General features: G+C 38.9%; 1 protein-coding gene across 5 annotated transcripts in view; it reads right to left on the bottom strand.

Annotated features, from left to right (window-relative positions):
• Positions 1-21,097, bottom strand: part of LOC128149374 (multiple epidermal growth factor-like domains protein 6) — a 202,392-nt gene that overhangs the window by 125,051 nt on the left and 56,244 nt on the right. The window lies entirely within an intron of this gene.

Consider the following 21,097-nt stretch of genomic DNA (forward strand, 5'->3'; position numbering starts at 1 on the left):
GCATATACAAACATACACAAAGCCATTTTTCACAGGATACGTAATAACCTGAAAACCATTGTTTCCACTAGCAAGAATCCTAAGAACTGTGAATTTTTCAACTCCTTTCACTCCCATTAAAAACAAAGCTGGATTTTGGTTGTTGCGACAGGTGTCGAGCAGAAGCTGCCGTTGAACTGCAGGATACATGAACGGGACAGTCACGCTGACATAGCGTCAGCAGCGGGTGCAACAAGGACACATCCTCAAGTGGTGTAAAAACCAGTATGTGAACCTCAACAAATGCAGCCAGGATTTATAGGAGCTGAGTATCCTCCCAACGTTATGCAGCAACAGGATGAACAAGGATACAGCATTGGCTTCAGCTCTCCCACGGGACATTTACACCAGCACCACAGTCCAAGTGAATTGGTGTGCTCCTTAGGACTCTAATTTTACATCTGACACAGCTGCACAGGCACTGGAGTCTCTTAATTGCTGCTCTTAAGACTACCAAGCTGGTGTCAGAGTACATGATCGATAACTTTTTTAGGATTATAAGTGGTGGGAGAAGCAGCCAGGAAGATGGCCGTGCTTCAGGGGGAAGATTTTTGTTGTTGTTCTCTGTGCGTTTTTTAATATACAAATATATACTCGTATTTTATAGTCTCACAGCTCTATAATCCTGGCCGCTGTTAGGCTACCCTTCCTTCAATCACCTCTTTGTCATCTGCCACACAGCAATAACAGTTTGGGTTGGAATTGTAAATGCTGGAACTGGCAGCGTATGGCCTGATGCAGCAAGACTGAACATGAAAACTACCTCTGTGCACCCGTGCACTGATTTGTATGAGGAAAAACAGCTTCATACAATCAATATAATTTCAAGCGCATTTAGTGAAAAATTACACCCACAATTCAACTGCGTGTTGAATTGAGTTTCCTGCAAACTTAGATCAAAGAGGTATTTATATATCCGAAACATGAGATAACCAATTGCACTGGAACATAACACTTGACACACACGTACTACTTGGGCTACTTAGAAGAAAGAACTCGCCCAGAATAAGAATTTTCTTTCACTGAATTTATTGTGTACCCAGATGCATGGCAAACCTTACTTGATCTGTTGCATGTGCACTGTTTCCTATTCAGATTAGAACACAAATGCAATCCACCAGCTTCACGTCTTTACTTCTTACGTATTGACTTTTTTATACCCTTACCTGGCCTAGTTCCATTTATTAGAAGCATATAAAAAATGATTGCCTTCTATAACTCTTCTTCTAACAATGCCTCCAGCCTGAAGGCTTCATGAAGTTATAAGCAAAGATTTATATGTAATAAATTATTGAAATTGAAAAGGTCTTAAATAAGTTCTGTCTTCAACAAAAGAAGGAGTATATTTCAGGTAACAATGACTTTTCTAGTGAAGGGTAAGATAAAAGTGTATTTAACAGGGATTCTGATACCATAAACTAGAATACAACATTTGCATGCTCAAATATATTACAGAAAAAGGTGCTAATTCAAATCCTACATTAAGAAATGACTTACTATTGTAAATTGGAATTCCAAATAAAACAATAAACTGCACTACAGACTTATATAGCTACACAGTCCAGTTGGCAAAGAAAATCCACTTAAAGATTTAATTAAAAAAATCCAAACCCCCATACCAAAAAACCTAAACACATGCATATGATTGTTAAAAGCACAAGAGGAAATACTAGAATGAGATTTCCTACCTTTGTAGCACATACCTTCTCTCTTAAATATCCACCCCTGATTTTCCCATAGGAGTCCTACATCCACACCCCGTGACTCAGTTCATAAAATGGACACAGCTTTTGTACAGAGAAGCTACTAAGTGGATTAAAGCTTATTTTTCATGCATGGCTTCCTGCTTTACTGTGTTTTGCCAAGACTCTTCCTTGACCAAACTTGACCTAATTCATACATAATTTTAAGATGATTTAATGTATACAAACACATGAATAGATCACAAAGCTATACTACTTAGATTCATTATAATAGAAAACAACTCTTGAGATTTAAACTCCAAATATGGTTCTAAAAACAAACGTGTGCTCTTTATGTTTTTGTTTCAAATGACAATAAATCCCTGTTCACTGCACTGGCAGTTGACTTTTGACTAGACAGGTTAGGATCAGAATAAACTAGTTTTAGATAGTTTAAACTACTTCTATATCTTAAGTTGCAGTACCTACAAAGTCCATAAAATGGTCCAAAGAGAATTTATACCCACATTACACAAATAACACATCAAGCATGGAAGCCAAAATGAGAACGGCACTTTCCCAACAACAGGAATGAAATAATATTGAAATAATGTAATACAAAAGCCTCATGGGCAATTTCTTCTAAATTACAGTCTTAAAAACCTGTGCTATGCTTTTATTATAAAAAGTTTCAGTCTATTATACTGACAGAAGAACTTTCTAAGAATTTGTTTTCACTTTCAATACACGGAAAGACAATGATGGTATAAAACAAAGGTTATAAGATGGATACAGTACCATAATTCCAGTATTTCACTCTCTTAAAAACAGTAAGTTAACAATCTTATTACTGCCAAAGAACAAGATACCACTTCAGTACCTGTGACAAGTAGTTTCCCTAACATAAGGTGACAATGAACCATAAGGCTTGAATCTCAATGGATGTGAAACTTGCTGCGAAGGCTGATACTTTGCACACCTCTCTCTGCAAAGTCCTCAGAGAACCACAAAGAAACATTTTAAAAATTCAATGTAAATAACTAGTCATCAGTTTATGAACACCAATAGGCACCTACCAGCAACTGAGGTTAAATACAAACCAGAGGCCAAGGGAAGCATGCTGCTGAGGAGGTTAACAACAGCCATGAGTGATGTCTGTGCACCGGGAGCTGATTTCAGCCACCTGGTCTACATTACTTTATTAATTTAAACAGGGAGATAGAAGTTTTGCATTGCCTAGGACATCAGCTTCATGTGCCTGCTTCAATCAGTTCTGTTGGAAATGAGAAACACTCTCATATTTGGGAGGCTTCTCAGTAAGCTCCTGAAGACTAGAGGAGGGAACTGCGTGGTGGCCAGGCGAAAGGACTGGAAGCATGTCCTGTATCCCTGGTCACTTGTTTATGAAGCAGGAAAAGGAAGAGAACGAAACTGAAAATACAAGAGTAGTCTGAAAACAAAAATATGTAAGGACTTACATGGCACGGCTGGCCTATGGCAGCAGAAAATTGGACCCAATTACCCAGACTGATCCAGCTACCCTAAATTTCCACAAACCAGGCACTTCTGATTAGCCACCATGGTCCCAAAAGGTCCCATTCTGTCCTACCTCAGCACACTTGCACGGTTCTAGGAATACATCAGAAGAACCAGTTGTTGGTTCAAGGCTTAGTTTTCCTTTCTAGCCTTGTGTACTGCTGACTAGGCTCCGCACAAAATTCCCTGCAAATCAATTTGCATTTTGCACTTGGGGAAAAAAAAAAAAAAAAAAAAAAAAAGAAAACAAACCCCACATTTTTTCCCTACAATTGTACATTTTTGCAGCAAAGAAGTATACTTCCCTACTACCACTAATTTTTTGAATGCTGAAATGCTGTTTCTTTTTATACATACAGTGCTCTGGGAGATGCCCCGGAGATTGCCCCATTCCCAGGAGATCCTTAGATTTATCCTGACCAGTTTATTGGCTTCCTCCCATTGATTTCTGGCAGCCTAGCAATTTCATTTTGAATCTAAAAACCCTGACAATTTTTTTTTCTTGCTGAATGTATTACTGCCCATGAAGATCCTGCTATCGGAGCTTTCCTAATGAGTATGGTGGATTTGCTTAGCCCTGAGAAAAGCCCAACTCCCATTTCCAGGAGCGTGCTGACTGCAGAGCTACTAGCAAATAGAATCTATTTTAGTTTCTTCCATCAGCAGGTTGGACTGTAAATACATGCAGGAAGTAGATCTGCAAGTAAGGTGGTGTCATCATTACATACTTATTTTCAGGATAGTGCCAGGCTTTAATATCTTCATAATCACAATACCATTTAAAAGCTGCCCCAAGCTATTGCCAATTTATAGCGGACACCCATGCTGAGCAATAATGGCTTGTACTGTGATAAAATAGATTTATTCGCAATATAAATATACTTACTGAAACAGCTTTTCTTAAATCTTTATTTATGAGACACATCAGATAGCCCAATAAATGAAAGGAAATATTTCTACGTATCAGACTTTTCATTTCATTTCCTAGAAAGATTACAGAATATCATTGACACAAGGATCACACTAAAGGCTACATATTCTAAATAATAATTTCAGAGAAAATAAAACACTATGAAGAAAGGTATCTCTACAGAAATCCACACAAATATCAGTCTATATACCCATGTTTGGCTCTAAAATGCACAAATGTAGCTCAGACTTCAAAAGCAACAGAGTCTAGTTGATGGGCCTTCTGGAGATATTTATCTGACAAAAGACTTTCAAATTAGCCCCCTCCCCCTTAAGATATTATCTTCATAATGTACTAAAAAAAAAATGGCTTTCGATATTCACCTGGCAGTACACTGGGTTGTGTTGAAATTAATAAATAATAGAGCCACTAGCAACACACTATTGATTTTCTGCCGGATTTGTCTATCTCCTCAGAATTTTAAGAACTGTTTAAACAGATATATCCATTATGTGTTGGAAAGAATTTTAAAACTCCCCAGTAGGGCTGTAGTTGATGACATATTGACAGTATCTCAGACTGAAATAATTTTGGACACTCTGCTTATGTAGTCTGTGGATACAGAGCCAAAAACACCCAGTTGAAGGACAAAGTGAAGGTCAAATGCCTAAAGCACTCACAAAAAGCAGCTATACTACAACACTATTGCTTCAACCCTTGGTCATCAGTTAGTGAAGACAGAAGCAATTCCTGTTATCAACTGTACAAATAAAATTATTAAAGCATCAGACTGTTTTTCCATCGAAAAGAGTGCCCTAAGGACTGAGATTTTAACTCTGCTGCTAAGGAACTGAGAAGTTCTTATCTTCATTTGCTAATATAAACAGAATACCTTCACTAATTCCCCAAAGCAGCTCCCAGCTCCTTTGCAAAGCGTTCCTGAAGTTCTTTCCCCATGCTCTGTTTCTATTACGGCACAATTTAAGAGAACATTTAATGGATTAAATCTTGAAGGCTTCAGATTTTCCATTTGAAATGTAGGGCACCAGAACATTGTCACCTTGCTAATAAAATGGAATGATGTGGTTTCACATCCATTTACCAATCCCTTGGAAACTAAGGTAATTTTTTTACATTTTAATGCACTAGTTTAATAGAAGAGCGTATAAGACTTTTGGTTCAACATTGACAGGAGACTAAAACAAGAACATGTTAATCAGCTGCGTAAATACTCCTTCTTGTACTGTTCCTATTTTCTGCTCCTTTGCTTGAGTAGAAATGTTTTCCTCATTATGGTCTTGATTAAGAAGTTTGATGTGCTGACCTTGAATATCAAATTAAGCTCCATGCTGCAAGCAAAGCATCCTATCTTCTCTAGTGGCTTATAAACTCATTAGACACTTCAGACATAGTTTTAAAATTTGCTGACACTAAATTCATTTAATGTGGAACAGAACCGTTAAGATTTATGAGGCAAATTTGCAGCTAAGTGAAATACGCAATCTCCAGGTGATTTCCACCAGGAATCCCTTCCATCTAGGTTTCGCCTTGTTCTTAAAACAATGCCCTATTAAATATCAGGCTGTTAATTATCTTTTCATTTTCCAGTCAAATGATCAATACAAAAAAGAGACAGCCATCTGACAGCTGTTGGTACGAATCCGAGCCAGAAAGGCTACAGCACTGAAAGACAGTGTTTTCTTGGTGCCGTATGGCTCGAGACAGTTGTGTTGCACACCACGCAGAAGTTCAAAAGGAATAATTTCAGTGTAAAAGTTCACTTGCTGCTATATAGTGAAAATAATTTATTTCAGACACTGCGTTTTTGAAGCTGCTGGATCAGAATTTTAAATCTTTTTGCCATATATATTCCCCAAGGGCACGCGAAGTGAATCAAGGCTCTTTTTTGCTTTCATGAATTCTAGACTTTGACAAGAGTTCACAGAGAAAAAAAATAACTTCTGAACATCAGTCAAGCCCTGTTTGCCTGGTCTTTGCTTAACATGCTTTGTTTTCATTTTGGCAGGATATGTTTTGTTTGCATTTATAATGGGGCATTTGATGTCAAATACAAGTCATTAGCTGAAAAGCAGCTCCACCAACAATGCCAATCTCATCTAACATGCAGGATAAGAGTCACAAAAGAAAGTTAATTCAGTCATTTGTAAAGACACTTAAAGGGGATGTCAGGATGTAAAGCCTGCTCACAACAGGAAGGTGGGATGAGGGGAGGGAGACATAGGGTAAAATTTATTATTGGAGTAATATTCTCACCAGACTAATTTATCTGATATAAGGAAAAGTGTATGTCGCATACCCTCATGCTGACAAGATTTAACTACGCAGATACACTGCAGAGAAAGGGTCAATATGAGGACACAGAGGCACCTAAAATACCCGGCAGCCTTCCCTAAATACTCAGCTGAAATTATTCTCTCTCATCTTCCACATGGTGTGCGACACAACAGTCTCAAGCCGTATGGCACCAAGGATGCTGATGTGCACTTCTGCTGCCATCCTGGCCAAGAACCCAGAACAGCAGCAGCTGCCACAGGGATGTCTCTTCTTTCACATTGATCATTTTGCTAAATACTGAGGATCACTGCAGCTATACACATCACAGCTCCAGGGCGGAGGCTGCGTGGCTCATACCAAGACTTTCTTGGAAGTCTGGTATCAGTCTGCGAGTTACTTGTGAGAAGAGGATCCAAAATCAGAGCGGCAGACAGGATGCTCAACCAACAGATGCAACCTTAAGCACAAAAATACTTTTTTTTGGTGGAGTTTCACTTAGAGCCAATTCTGCCTCAAATATATATTTCAAAATGGAATACAAATATAAGTAAAAAATCGATACGCTGATAGAAACCATGTACAAATGCTCAGGACTGAAATGTTTATCTAGAGAGTGATTCAAAATGGCCTGAAGAAAGAGAGTGGCATCAACAGAACTTGATATTACTGTTCAGTTGACTTCTCTGTTCTTACAGCTGTTCGAGGGGAAGCAGCTGTATCTAATGTCGGCATTAACTGCTGGAACTGCAATTCAAACCAGGATGGCAAGGTGGAAATAGGGGTCATATGTTGACCTTGTAAGTAAAGAAAATAGAGAGTGTAATTTCAGTCCACAAAAGACCAACGTGCAAATACAGAAGGACAACAAAAGGACTCTATCCCACATTCAAGTTGACATTTCTAAGATTTATTACAGAAATGAAGGTTTTTAAAAAGTGTCACACAGCTAACGACATCAGAGAAGAGTGTGACCTTCACTAACCCAGGTAAAAGCAAACGTAAATAAAATAGCCAATTAAAAGACGAGGTGAGAAATGGGAAGAGACCACTAGCCATTTCTGCTTCCTCTTGAACCAGAACGTAAAAAGGAGGGGAAAGAACTCTACTCAACCCTGAACAGAGGAAAAAAATGTTAGCTAACATCTTCTATTGTAGCTAGTCTTTCCGTGGGCAAATACAATTGGCTTTAACATGCAATGACAACAACAAAGTCCGTCTCTTGCATTTTGGCCACTGCACGTTTGATAAAGTACCAAGAGTTTAATTAATGCTACAAATCTGCTTTCTGAAAACCAGAAATAATGTATTGTGGTTTAGTTACTTATAAAAAGAGAGCAAAATAGCAAAATACAACACAAAAAGTTATACCTTGTGTCCATGCATGTCATACAAAGCAATCAAGATTTTTACCTGTATTTTTTTAAATATTTTGCGCTTAATCTACAGCAGCATGTCTAAAGTGTTTAAAGAAATGTCATAGTAACCAAAAATAACATCTTCAAAACCAATTTTATGTTTGTCCTCTACCCGTTTTACTTCTCTCTTGTTTAATGTTATAGTGCTTACATTTGATATTCCTGTCAATGATCACCTGCCTTTGTTCTAAAATAACATCACAGGATTCACCTCTCCCATTGCTCCCCTTCCCAGATCTACTGCAACTTTACTCCCCAGTCACCACCTAGTGCCACACACAAGCTGATCAGTTACCTGTAGGTGTCCTGCTGTGGCTTGCATTAGCATGGAGTTTTATTTAAAATTTTTAAATGAAATGGAGGTACAAAATTTGTTTGTGGAATGTGGCACATTTAAGAGATGCTCACCTTTTTGTCCTGTTCTACAAGGGAACCGCAATTGCACAACGCTTTCTGCTCTGATATCAGAGGGCTGCTTTGTCCTCTTTCTGAGAACGTTTTCCTTCACGGCCAACTCTACGCAGAGAAAAATGTTCCTATTGGCATGAAGGTGGACAAACTAGGCAGGGAAAGGAATAAGATTTCTTCCCGTTTTTTCATATTTTTTCTGCCGACTTCCTGAAAAAAGCAGAGACTTTACACGAGAAGTCCAAAAGCTATAATATTTTGTGTTCTGAAATGTTTGTTTTAACTGAACACAATGAAAAAGCAAAATTTCCATCACAACAGTGAAGGTCTACATATTAAATGAGAGCTGCCTGCACACAGGTCATAAAGTAAGAGAATTAATAGTGTTTTAGCCCCTCAACTCTTCATTTCTTTGGATTTACGGTCTCATACTAAACCAGGAAACCAAAACCCAACAGGAAGAGATGAGGAAAACCTTGGAAAAACTAGAGATCTGCGTCCACCGCCAGATGGTTTAACAGCAACAGCACTGACAAAAATATTTAATGGCAGTAAGATCTGAAACAAAGATACAACTACTATAACATACAATTTTTAAAGCAATTGCTTAACAAGTTTATAGAGGGATTAATAAGACACATCTGCTCATGGTAGCTGGAAATTCTGTCAGTGGCCCAGGAGCTCTCTTCCAGTCCTAGGTCTACATTATTTGATGGGAATCTCTTAGTCTTCAATGCGTTTACCATCAACACTTTCCTGTGAGGCAGGGAAACGCCAATCTTTCCATTTTACCAAGGAAAGGGGGACATCGAGGACCCACTCTGGGCTCAGAGAAGGAGGAGCGCGCAACTGCCTCAGCAAATACACAGGCTATGCCGCCATCTCAGAACCTCATTTCAACCTTTCACATACTGCTGAATGTTCCCTTGCTGAAATGCTTCTTTTATTCTTTTACCTACAGTGAAGTCTCAAATTCCACACCTTCACTGGCTGCTGCTAGACAGCTGCATACCGTGTGCGTTCAGAATTATCCATTATCTTCTTAAGTGTTAGAACCTCTAATAAGAGTTGTGCTTTCAAGTTCTCCCAGGCCTTACAACCTCATTTCTATTGCTATTTGCTTTAGCAAATACCAGCTGCTTGTTTTTCCCTTCCCCGAGTTAGCACATTTTCAACCCCCTTCCAGCTTCTGAGAGGGATGCTGTGTTCCTCTAGGATGATGTGATCCCATGAACACTGATCTCATCCCACCACCCATTTTCGCCTATGTGGTTTAATCTTCTCTGCGATGAGATAATTAACTATTCTCCTACCTTTTCCAAGATCAATGAATCTCAGTCAGCCCTCATTAGTGTAACTCTCTTATCATAGCACACAATATGACTCCATCAAAATTATTTCCTGAATCCTTCATGCTCTTATTAACAAGTCAGCAGAAGCTTCTGGGTGGAAGGGTTTTAAATACTGCTATATAATGTACAGTTTAGTTTTGCCAAATCAAATTCTTTCTCTATCCATCCAAGAACATAGGTGTATATAAATTATATGGTATAAATCGTCTTTAAGTCTGTAAAGGGTGGGCTGCTCCATTTCTGGTGTGTGTGGGATACCAATCAACAAGCAGGTATTGCCAAAAAACCCAAACAACAGCAATAACAGAAAAACAGCAAGGACCATCTTGAAATACCCAGCTTTCAAAAGAGGTCACTGTTTTAGATGAATATCTGGATCTTGGGTTAATCTACAGCCAAGTCTTAATCACTTGCAATTTAAAGACACAAACACCACCAGTTAGGTTAAGGATGTACCACAGCATTATTGAACAGTATCCTTCATCTTAAAACTCTAAATGTCAACTTACTGAAGGGCTTTGATTTTCATTTCATTTTGTTTCAATCCTGCTGTCCTCTTTCAGGTTTCTTTCTGTTCTCATCTCTTTGCCTTCTCCAAAGGTATGTTCATAGAGGGACTAATAGGTGGAATGAGAATAATGCTAGATGTGGCAGGTATTCAATTTCCAAGCACAAGCCTTGGAAATCTTCAGTGCTTTGCAAATCCCCAAAAGCCTAGACCAACCGACATGAACTTACGTACACAAGGTTCTGTGCTCAAAACCACTTGCTTCTGTCCCACCCCAAAGGAAGACAATTTTATTAAAGGAAGTAGCAAAGTGGCTTAAACTAAACTTTAATTCTAAGCTCTTTATATGGTAACCAATCAGGCATTAAAAACAGCAGAAAAAGTAGCTGCAAAATTATCTAGTCCTCCAGCTGCTAAGGATTCATAACCGCCTTCCTGCTTCGCAGCCTGATTCAAGCGGCGAGCCTCAAACCAGAGAAATTCATCTTCTGCCACTAAGGAATGTTAAAGCAAACCAGCTCCTCACGCCTGAGGGCAGCTCACACAGCCTGGGACAGGCCCCCTGCAGCACTCGCCTTCAACTCCCCTGGAGAAATGCTCTTCCGATAATGCATAAAGAGACGGAGATTTGTAAGAGCTGGCCCATTTTCACTGCTGGGTAGACCTGAATTTGCTAGAAAGGTTAAACTCTCCATTTAGGTTAGAAGTGCACAAGGGTTTGTTGTTTTTTTTTTTAAAAAGTCCAGCAAAGAAAGTGCCATATTTCCATGATCTCGTTACTGCCCATGTCAGAGACCCCTCGCAGGTTTATGAGAGCCATGAACCGACATTCCTGCTTAGCACAGCCACAGCTTTCTTTAGCAGACTTGTCCAGCACAGCCAGAGCAGAACCCCAAAAAGCCACAGAAATTTCAGCTAGCAAGTTCTGTTTTGATCAGAAATAAACCTGTGTTCATCCCTAATTCATTTTAATCCACAGACTAGATTTCAAAGTGCCTAGGCACACTTCAAATGAAACAAATACAGTGTTGGTTTTCTCTCTCCTGGAGGAAAAAAAAAGTCTGATAAGGAAAAAAAAAGAAAAATCAATTTTTATCATGAGGCAACTTTAAGTTAATTTAACAATATTTCAGGATGACTGCACATAGATTCTTAGACTGTCAAGTATACAAGTTACATTCCCTTTACAGTCTTATGCTGCACCTTGGAATCTGCTCATTGTTTTAGTCTCCTAAAATTAGTTTGGAAGCCTTGCTTACACATGGTTATTTTTTCTCTGTGTGTCCTAACTTGAAAAATTATCCCATAAATGATTCTAAGTGTGATCAGTATTTCTGATAAAATCAGGAGGTGCCTTGTTAAATGGTGGTTATTGTTTTAATTTTCTTTTAAGACCTAACATTCCCTCTCCTAGTAATTAATTAATTCAGCAACAGGATTTTACAGTTCTCCTGGAGGAAGGAAGATTCCTTATAGCTCTCTGTCCTGCAAGAAGACAGAGATGCCTACGTGCACACTTTGTGCTGCTTCACTGCATCTACAGCTACTCTTACCTACAGCTCAGGAGCGTGTTTTATTTAGAACTATGAGTAATGTGGACCTCAGCCACCATATCTGCCTTTCTATTTTTTAGAATCGTGTATGATGCCTTTAGGAGCTGACGTACAACAAAGAAAATGAACTTGAAGGAAAATGGTCCCATCTATGCAATAAAAGAGTTTATGTTTGAGGATATTAATTTCTTCTTACATTAGTGACAAAGGGGTAGAAAGAAAAAACTGCCAGCAATCAGCAACAGAGAGCTGGGGGGAAGAGTCTAATTTGAATCCTCAAGGGAAATTTAGCTAGACAAATTAAACATCCCAATTTAGATTTTAGCTGGTTAACACAGTGTAAGAGGACAAGAATAAAGTTTTGGGTTTAAAGGTGCCCAAAGCCCATCACCTGCTACTGCCCTATGCCTTTCACTTCCAAGATTAGGCTTTTGTTCAGTACAGAACCAGACACCATCTCTGCTCACCACACTACCTTCAAAGCAATTTCTGCCTCATCCTGTGCTTCCCATCTAAACTGCTAACCAGATCTGACATAATTAAGCTTTAAAAACTAAGGCCACTGTTGGGTTATTTGTCTGCACCAAGTCTTCCAAGTTTATATGGTAAAGTTCCTTTTGTTTTGTTTAATTTTTCTAGTCTTGGAATATTTTGTAACATGGTAAGTTAAAAAAAAAAAAAAAAAGAGCTGCACGACAAAAGGAAGAAATATTCAAGTTACACACTGTGCATTGCTTTTGAGAGAAGAGATTTATTACTGTTTTTCTGTTAGGAGAACACCAGAGAGTCAGTGCCTTTCAAATGCACTTAACAGGATGATGGACATATCTCAGAGAGCACAGTGGCCAGTGAAGAAATAACAAGAAGCAGCAGCCCACAGGCAAGAGACTGCTAAAGGCAGGGCAAGTGTGTGCTTGACTAGAGATCAATATGTGCTGCAAATCTGGTGACAGCGCAATGGATTTCAGCAGAGGAAAAAAAAATTTATTTAGACAGTGAAGTGATGTGCAGGAAGACTGAAGACCTGGCAACAGTCATGCAACAGGACAAGGGGAAAGCCACTAACATGCACTAGAAGTATCAAAAGAAATTCTGGTTAGCAGGGATTTTTTCCAGTCATCTTTAACTACCTACTCCACAGTCCTGAGAACTTCTAAGCGCTTACAGTCTCTCAGAAGAGATATATCAAAAGGACAACTGGAATCATACTTTATCAGGATAATACTTTCAGACCTGTCAACAGCCCCCTCCCATACTACTTAAAGACTAGGTTTTCTTTGGAATTTGCTTACAGATTGGTGGAAAAGGTGGCATTTGCTTGCGAGGTTTGTGGCCCTCCCCAAGGAAATGTTACTGAAATTACTTCAGACAATGCAAACGGGTGTGAAACCAAGGAGAAAAAGGTGCACACAAAAAATGACAGTATTCAATTTTGGGTCAGCAAAAAATTAAGCTAGGTTTTAAAGTTTTACTCCTGAAAGAATTAAGATTTTTAAATCTCTTCTGTCTTGATGAGAGAAAAGGTTTCCATCTAAGTAACTCTGTAGCAAGGTGCGAGTTGTTTTACAGTTGATGCAGTGTTAAACCTATTTAACATAAAATCCTCAGTTTTCAGGGGGCAGTTGTAAGTGCTAGTGTTCCCACAACTTCTATGTTCTTTTACGTCCTGTAGTGTGTCCTGTAGTGCTGGCTCAGTTCAGTGGTATAACACCATCAAGCGCATGAGAAAAATTGTCAGGAGTTATTGCAGAGCCGTACCTCGAAATCAGAAGCTGGGCATAACAGTTAGCCACAGACAATTGAGCTAATTGAGCATGTTTCACTTATCCCAGTACTTAAGAGCTAGAGATACTGAGTGTGCTGGTGAATAAAAGAACATCTGCCTGATAACATCCATTTCATGTGCGAGTTACAAGTTTTAGAGAGCAATTACACAGCATTTTTGTTTCAAATCCAAATCAGATGTTTAAACCATTCTGTGATTGCACAATTATCTTGTTTTACGAGGCAACCCAAACATCATTTAACAAGATTTGAGTACCACTGTGTATTTTCAACTTATTAACAAAAATACAGAAGCCGAGCCCCCAAACATGACAGGAAGAAGCAATGGAAAAAGCATTTAACAAGGCAACAACCTTGTTGGGCCAATACCACTCCCCACCTTAATGGGAATAGAGATGCTCCCAGCTCTCCTACTTCATTATTGCAGGATTATTAAACATGCAGTAGCTGCTGATGAAGCAGAGGCACAAAGGGAAGCCAAGGCAGCTCATTCCTACCAGCTTCCCCGTAACTCTCATCTGGTGAGGCAACAGCAAAGGGCAGAAGAGCCCGTTCCCCACAGCACGACACCAATCCAAGTACCAGAAGAAGCTGCTGCAGGGAAAGCTCTCCTTGATCTTTGGTCCAGACTGGGCCTGTCATCTGCAATTCTGGTCAAGCTATTCAATGAATCCTCACAGAAAGTCAGAAAATTAGAGACAAAAACATCAGCCCTTTATTTGGGTACTCAGAGGCTTTCCAGGACCTGTTACAGCAATGAGCTGAGAGCTAGAAAAGGATCTAAGCAGTACTGGGTCCCTGAGTTACTTGGTGAACTGCAGTACAAACCAGAGTTTTCTTATTCGGACTTTATCCAAATGTAAAATTGGGAAGGAGAATAAGCCAGATGCTGCCTTGGAAAGGATAGAGGCTGAGTAGACATAAACATAATTCTGTTACTCAGGAATTAATTCTCACCAAAACATATTTCTGCCACACTGAAATTGTAATATTCAGCTTCCAAATCCACAAAACTCATTCCAAGAGTACTCAGTACAAATTACACCCTTAAAAAAGCTTTGATTTATCACGTCTCATTTATATAACCTTCTTCTACAGTCTAAAGCTAATTTAGTGTTTTCTAACAGAAGATTTCCAATGTTACTGTACTGAATTAAGCAATAAAACTGAAAAGTCAAGGCCAACTCTCAACTCCTAAAGCAGTGCTGTTGAGCAGGGCACAACAAACAAGAGTCTAAACGCTCACTTGCGCCTCCCAGTTTTCACTCCAGGAGCACAAGCAATCCCATGCAGGAGGAACCAGTCACGACCTCGACTTGCAGAATGATGGGGGCTCCAGATCTTCACCTTTTAAGGTGAACCTCATCATGTCCTTCTAGTCTTTAGCAAATTTTAAGACCAGGCTTTTTCTTAAGAGGTCATGAAATACATAATCTCTGCCATATAACTTGCACTCTCAGCAACAAACTACTCAGTGCAGGTTTTAGTCTTCCGTCCCCGCTAGGACCCATCTTTTGTTCTCATGACTCCCAAGGGCTGGCAAACCAGAACTCTGAAAAGAGCAGTGGCTAGCAGGCCAGATTGAACACCGCACTGCAAAAATCTTGGCAAGGTAGAAGGATCACCACTAAATCTGGCTGCAGTCTGCCTAATTACTTGACAGAACATGATGGGAGACAAGCAGGGCTGCTGCCTGAAAAGCATAGCAGAAATTGAGGACTGCAGACATAAGGCATTGGAGAACAATGACAGCCCCAAACCTCAAAGATAATTACAACTGAAAATAGTTGCTTACTAATTTGTCTACCATTAATACTCTCAGTGAAAAACCATTACTCTTCACTTTTATGGAGCAAAAAAAAAATCTTTAATGGAAGCAAAATAACTTAATCATTCCTCCACATTTAGGAGATTTGAGGTCCAAGGAACACAGAAGACAATAACAGTGAAATACGTACTGCGTTTCCTTTTGTTTCACCACTGAGTACATTTGCACAGGCAGAGTACTCAGACCTAATCTCCTTTCTACAAGGACTTAAAATACATATACAATAGGAAATAATCCTGCATTAGTACAGGGACAGACCAGATGACTGGAAGGTTACCCAGAGCTCTAACTTTTAACACTGATTTTCTGGACTTTCGGTAGAGGCTCTATGAGTGTATATAATTTGCAAACTCATTTCCTCCTGAGTCATCTTTTATTTACCTTTTTTCTCCTAGCTGACTTACAGAACTAGCTTTGTGACTAAACAATTTCGGTAAGCCTTGCAATCAACAGGATTAAACAGTGTGTGTTGGGTGAACTACAGACAGAATTCATTTGTCAGATCCCCAGTGCCCTGACTTTAATCAGGGGTAATAAAGCCAGCAGTATTGCTAATCCAATCAGCAAGTCCAATGAAAAAATAAATTTGTAAATGCAGTTCAAAAACTGCCCTTTCACTGTGCAAAGCCAAAGTGCAATGAAAATCTCTCCCTTTTTCTCTCTCACTCCAAAGGTCCCTAATGAACAAAAAAGCAAGGAGGCAGAGGAGCTGCATATCAAAGCCCAGTTGTCCCTTGAAATCCAACTTCAATTATTAATATATATGATGTGCTGAGCAAAGACAACATCTTTTAGCTCTTGCAAGCTTACAGTGCAAAATGGTATGTTGCAAAGCTACATCACTTAAAACCAAGTCGACTGCCTTTTCAGGAAATTTCTCATAATAAATTGTTTATCTGAATATGGTATTTTTCTACTCTTTTCTGAAATATTATTTCAAAACTTAAGATGTTTCTTTTCCCAGGAAATTGTTCTCAGTGAACAGCTGCTTCTCTATTCCATTTGCAGAGGGGCAAGGTACAGCTCAGAGCACTGAAAACCACAGAAGAGTTGCAAGGACTGAACAGGCCACGATGATTAATGGACACTTGCTGACTCTGCTGGCACAGACTGATGCCAAGAGCTTTTCCAACTCACCTTCAGTGGATATGTATGGCAGCATTTCTTTGAAGCAAAGCAAAAATTAAGGAGTGTGTACCTTACAACTCTAGCTCCCCTATACTGTTCCAGGAGTTGTCACTATTTTACAAGACCTATGAAAAATGTTTCACTTACTAACGATATGTTGGCTCCAATCATTTCTTACATGCAAATCAGCTGGTGGAGGACGAAGCAATTACCTCATGGTGGGGACAGACTCCCAAATTTTATCTGAAACAGGGTTTTTCACACACAGCAATTTCACATTGAGAAACTCCTTGTCTTCTTAATGGCAAGACATTAGCTTCACAGGCATATCCTCACAAGGGCAATGACTAAAATAAGAAACATTTTATATGTCTTAACTTTATTGCCAGACTTCTGCAGAAAGAACCACAGCAGTGAATGAGCACTATAGACCTCACCTGCCTTAACCCACATGCTCCTCAACCAGAGCTGCCTGCCCCTGACTATAATCTTTTGAAATCTAAACTGTAAAACAACATTACTGTGGCTTTTACATGGTCAGAAAGAAAACTTGGTTAACGCAATTCTCTTTCAAAGGGTGTACTTCCCTTGAAGCTGCTCCTGTTTTTAAGGCCACAGCAAACCTAACTTGCTTCCTCTGGCTGATAATATTTTAATGTAAAACAACTCCTTGTAAGTAACTTGTAAAGAAGTCTGGTCAAATTTGAGACACTGGAATATACTTGTAGGGACATTTGTCACTATATTATTGGGCTTGGTCTTCTTCCCCATCAGGCACCATATCCAAGCTTTTAAAAAAATGAAATGGATGACTGCCTTTCAGCCTCACCTTCCACTTGTTGCTTGTGAGGGTTTCACTCAGCATGGTTCCACAGATATGTGAGTTCCCTTTGTCTCTCCATCAATTTTTAAAATGATAGACTCCAAGGGTGTGGCCAAGAAGTGACAATTCTTTAAAAATTCATTATTTAAGTCTAGCTCAGGTATCAGCAGGAATTTTAAAAATACAGGTCAAAAGTACCATGGGTTAGGAGCAAACCCACCTCTCTACAACATTAGATGCTCTGAGGCCATCACAAGTACCATCTTTCAGACAAGATTTTGAAGAGGTGCAGTAATTGCTCAAAATCACTAATGAGTGCAATGAAATGGTAAGAGGAATCTGCATTAATGACAAGATGGTAACTATAATGCCTTCTTGACTTTTTTTATTATTATTAGAAGCTACATTCTCACCTGTATCATTACTTAGCTGAATAGGTTGTTCTAGACAACTGAGCAGCTGCTGTAAAGTAACCACTGCTAATACTTTAATTATAGCAATATCATCATTAACTTGTGCTCTCTCAATCTGTTGCCTCCACCTGTTATTGTTAAGTTTATATTTATCTTACTGTAATACCTGGGAAAGAAACTATTTTCCTGCTATGTAGTTGTACGTTGCTCAGCAAAATGGGGGCCCAAGCACAACCAGGACATTTATACGCTACCAAATGAGGAGAATAAAATGCTTCAAGTTCTCCCTCAGTCTTCTCTGTTGCTACTGGCTGTGATGTAATGACCAAGGAGCTCCAGCCTGGAGGTTAATGCATTTTCATAATGAGAGAAGCAAAGAATTTCATAAACACTTCATAAAGCCCACGGGCACTGATGAAAAGCAGAATATACATCAAATATAAAACATTATTCAGCATACCAAATGCTTAGCAGGTAGGCACTGCCTATTTGAACAGATATTTTTTGTATCGATATTGGTTTAATGAACCAACTTTTGCTAGTTGTTAAAAGAAAAAGCTTATCTCTCTTATTATCATAGCCTGTTGATCACTGAAGTGGATGCTCTTTTGGTCCTCTGAGTCACAGCAGGAAGCCAACACACAAGCCACAGGTTGATTGAAAGTCTGAGATATGGGCTTTGGATCAGCTCCTGAACAAAAGTATATACTTTTAGGAATGGTGACAGACTGTCTAAAGCTGAAAAAAAGTTATGTCACACATGACAACCCCAACACAAGTCCATGACACCTTACCTGTCAGCCTACTCATAAAACCAGGGAACAGCAAGAAAAGTTTCTGAAATTCTCTCTAGACAACAAAATTACTTCAGATTTTCCCCAGACAACAAAATGACTTCAATTAATCTTTACACTGATAGACTGTTTCAGGGCATATTTGTAAATGGCCTAGGGAACAATAATTAAGCACTTAACTTGATGAACAGCAGCACTTTTTTGAAACCAGTCATTAAAAGTAAGGACAGAGTTACCTGCCTCATTGTTTAACAAGATCTATTAGAATAAAAACATGAAATAGTAACCCTAGAGGAGAAATCATTCTTCATAAAATATTAGATGGTTACATTTGGTTTCCCCACAGAGTTCCTTTCCTGGCTCCGAATTTCTTCAGGAAGGCGGCAGCATCTCATTACTGCACTTGCTCTTTTAAAAGAGCAATGCTTGTGATTTAGGCTAAAGAGAAGACATTTCAAGGAAGTGGGTGACCTCTATATCCTTCTTGGATATAAAAATTCAGAAAAGATATATATGGGTCACAGTTTCTTGGAATTCCCCATTAAAACAATATTACCTAAAATATTGAGATGTCACACAATCACAGTAGAGGTGTGTTATTCATAAAACATTTTTTAAGAGTGTTTTTTCTAATGCTAATTTATTATTACTCAAAATTTTATTCATTTATAAAAACTATACATTCATTAACACACACAAGTTCTCCAAGACCTTTCATGCTGTCAAGCTTGAAAACCCTAGGATGCTTCAGTTTTGAATAAAGGTTGGCTGGAATAGACAAAGAAATATTTTAGTCTTTTTATAGCCAACTGCTTTATCAATCTGCTATAGAACAGAATAAAGAAAAGTATCTTCAGATACATCCTTATTAAGCTTCATGAAAAATTCTATTTATTTTTTTTTATGACCTTGGTTAGGTTAATAGGAAGACTCTACTGACTTCTACTCATGATTGTACCAGGATGTTCCTACAGGGCACATCAAAAGGAAGTGCAAAAGAAGTGTTGTTATTATTATTATTAAATCCCGGTTCCCTTTGTATAACAGAGTCACTTCAGTGGCATCCAGAGTCACTTTTCAAACACAAAAAGAAATTAATTCAGCAAAAGAAAAATAATCAGTCAAGAGGCCAACTTTCTCACTAAAGGGACGATTAGAGCCTGATCTATTCCCAAAGTAGACAATGGAAAGACTTAAAGAGTATTTGGATCAAGCTGAAGACAGGAGGAGTAGAGAAGGCCTGACCTGGATACACATTTCAAATTTGTTTCAATTTATGGTGTCATTAATCTGGAGGGGAAGGACTGAGGCAGGAGGAACTGTATTTTAGCTTCGGACAGGTTTGGTCTTTAAGATCTCATTTACGCCACACTGCATTTTACTCAATTAAAAACACTTTGACTAAACACTTGAATATTTACCACTGCCATAGCACCAGTAAAAGAAAAACTATTTTTCCAGAACTGACTAAACTTTGGAAGACTGTGGGCAACATTTTACAACCCAGAAGTCTTATTTTCAAAGTTGTCAAGGTCACATACCCCAAATGACTTCCCAAATGATTTGGGCAGCCAGCATTTCTGAAAAATCAAGCTACAGTCACTACCTGTTCTTCAGGAAGGTGAGCAAATCACCATCAAAATAGACACCCTTTGATGGCAAGGGTTAAACCCTGCATCAACTGGTAAGTAGGAGTTACAAAAATAGCTTAGGATTGGGAAATTTCGCTTAATTGTTGCCATTTTCACTGAGTCGTATCTCCACAAACATTGAACAACAACATGCCTCAGTTTCTCTCATTTATCACAAAGTTTATATAATCAAACTGCCATTATAATCAAACTGCCATGTGCTTACAGATTAGGTGGTAGGAGGATGCCATTTATAAAAAAACATTCCTGTACTGATGCCTATAAGTCACACTGAGAAAGAAGAGGCAGACAAAACCAACGTGGCAGTTGGCCCTGCAATTTCAGTGGCTTTGCAGCAGTTTGCATTAACTAAGGAGCTGCAAGAGACGAAACTACATTCTGTACTTTCCTCATACCGGAGAGCTTTTAGTGGGAAAAGCAAAACATCGTCGAAGCTCTAACCTTGTGTAAGCAGGAAAGGTTAACAGGCAAAAATCAGGCCACATAATGAGAGACTGAATGAAGAGAAAAGAAACCTTCCTGGCCAAAGTAGTTATCTGCTCCAGAAGCAGAAAACAGTCAAAGATAACACAATTTGCCCCCAGAAGATAAAGTTTCTGGTGTCTGTTCAATGTGAAGGCTTGTGCTTGTTCAGCATAGTACTTTTTCTTGTATTTGTTTCCCTTAGACCTTGGTGATCTTTCCTGTATTCAATTGCTCGGCTCTATTTCTCATCGTGCTGTGTGTTACAAAAGCAACTATTCAGGACTTGGAGGTGCTGAAACTCCTTATCTTGAATTTTAAGGACAGATTACACTAACCTCACTCACAGTGAACAGTATTTTATACAAAGAGTACACACCACCAAAGTCCCCAAGAGCACCAATGCTACAGTGTATGCCACAACATGAACAGGGATATCACAAATGATCAAAATCCTTTCTTGGCACTTCATGCTGGCTGATAAATATACCAACACAATACAGTATCAATAAAA

This window comes from Harpia harpyja, chromosome 12, assembly GCF_026419915.1.
Source record: "Harpia harpyja isolate bHarHar1 chromosome 12, bHarHar1 primary haplotype, whole genome shotgun sequence".
In the NCBI taxonomy this organism is placed as follows: Eukaryota; Metazoa; Chordata; class Aves; order Accipitriformes; family Accipitridae; genus Harpia; species Harpia harpyja.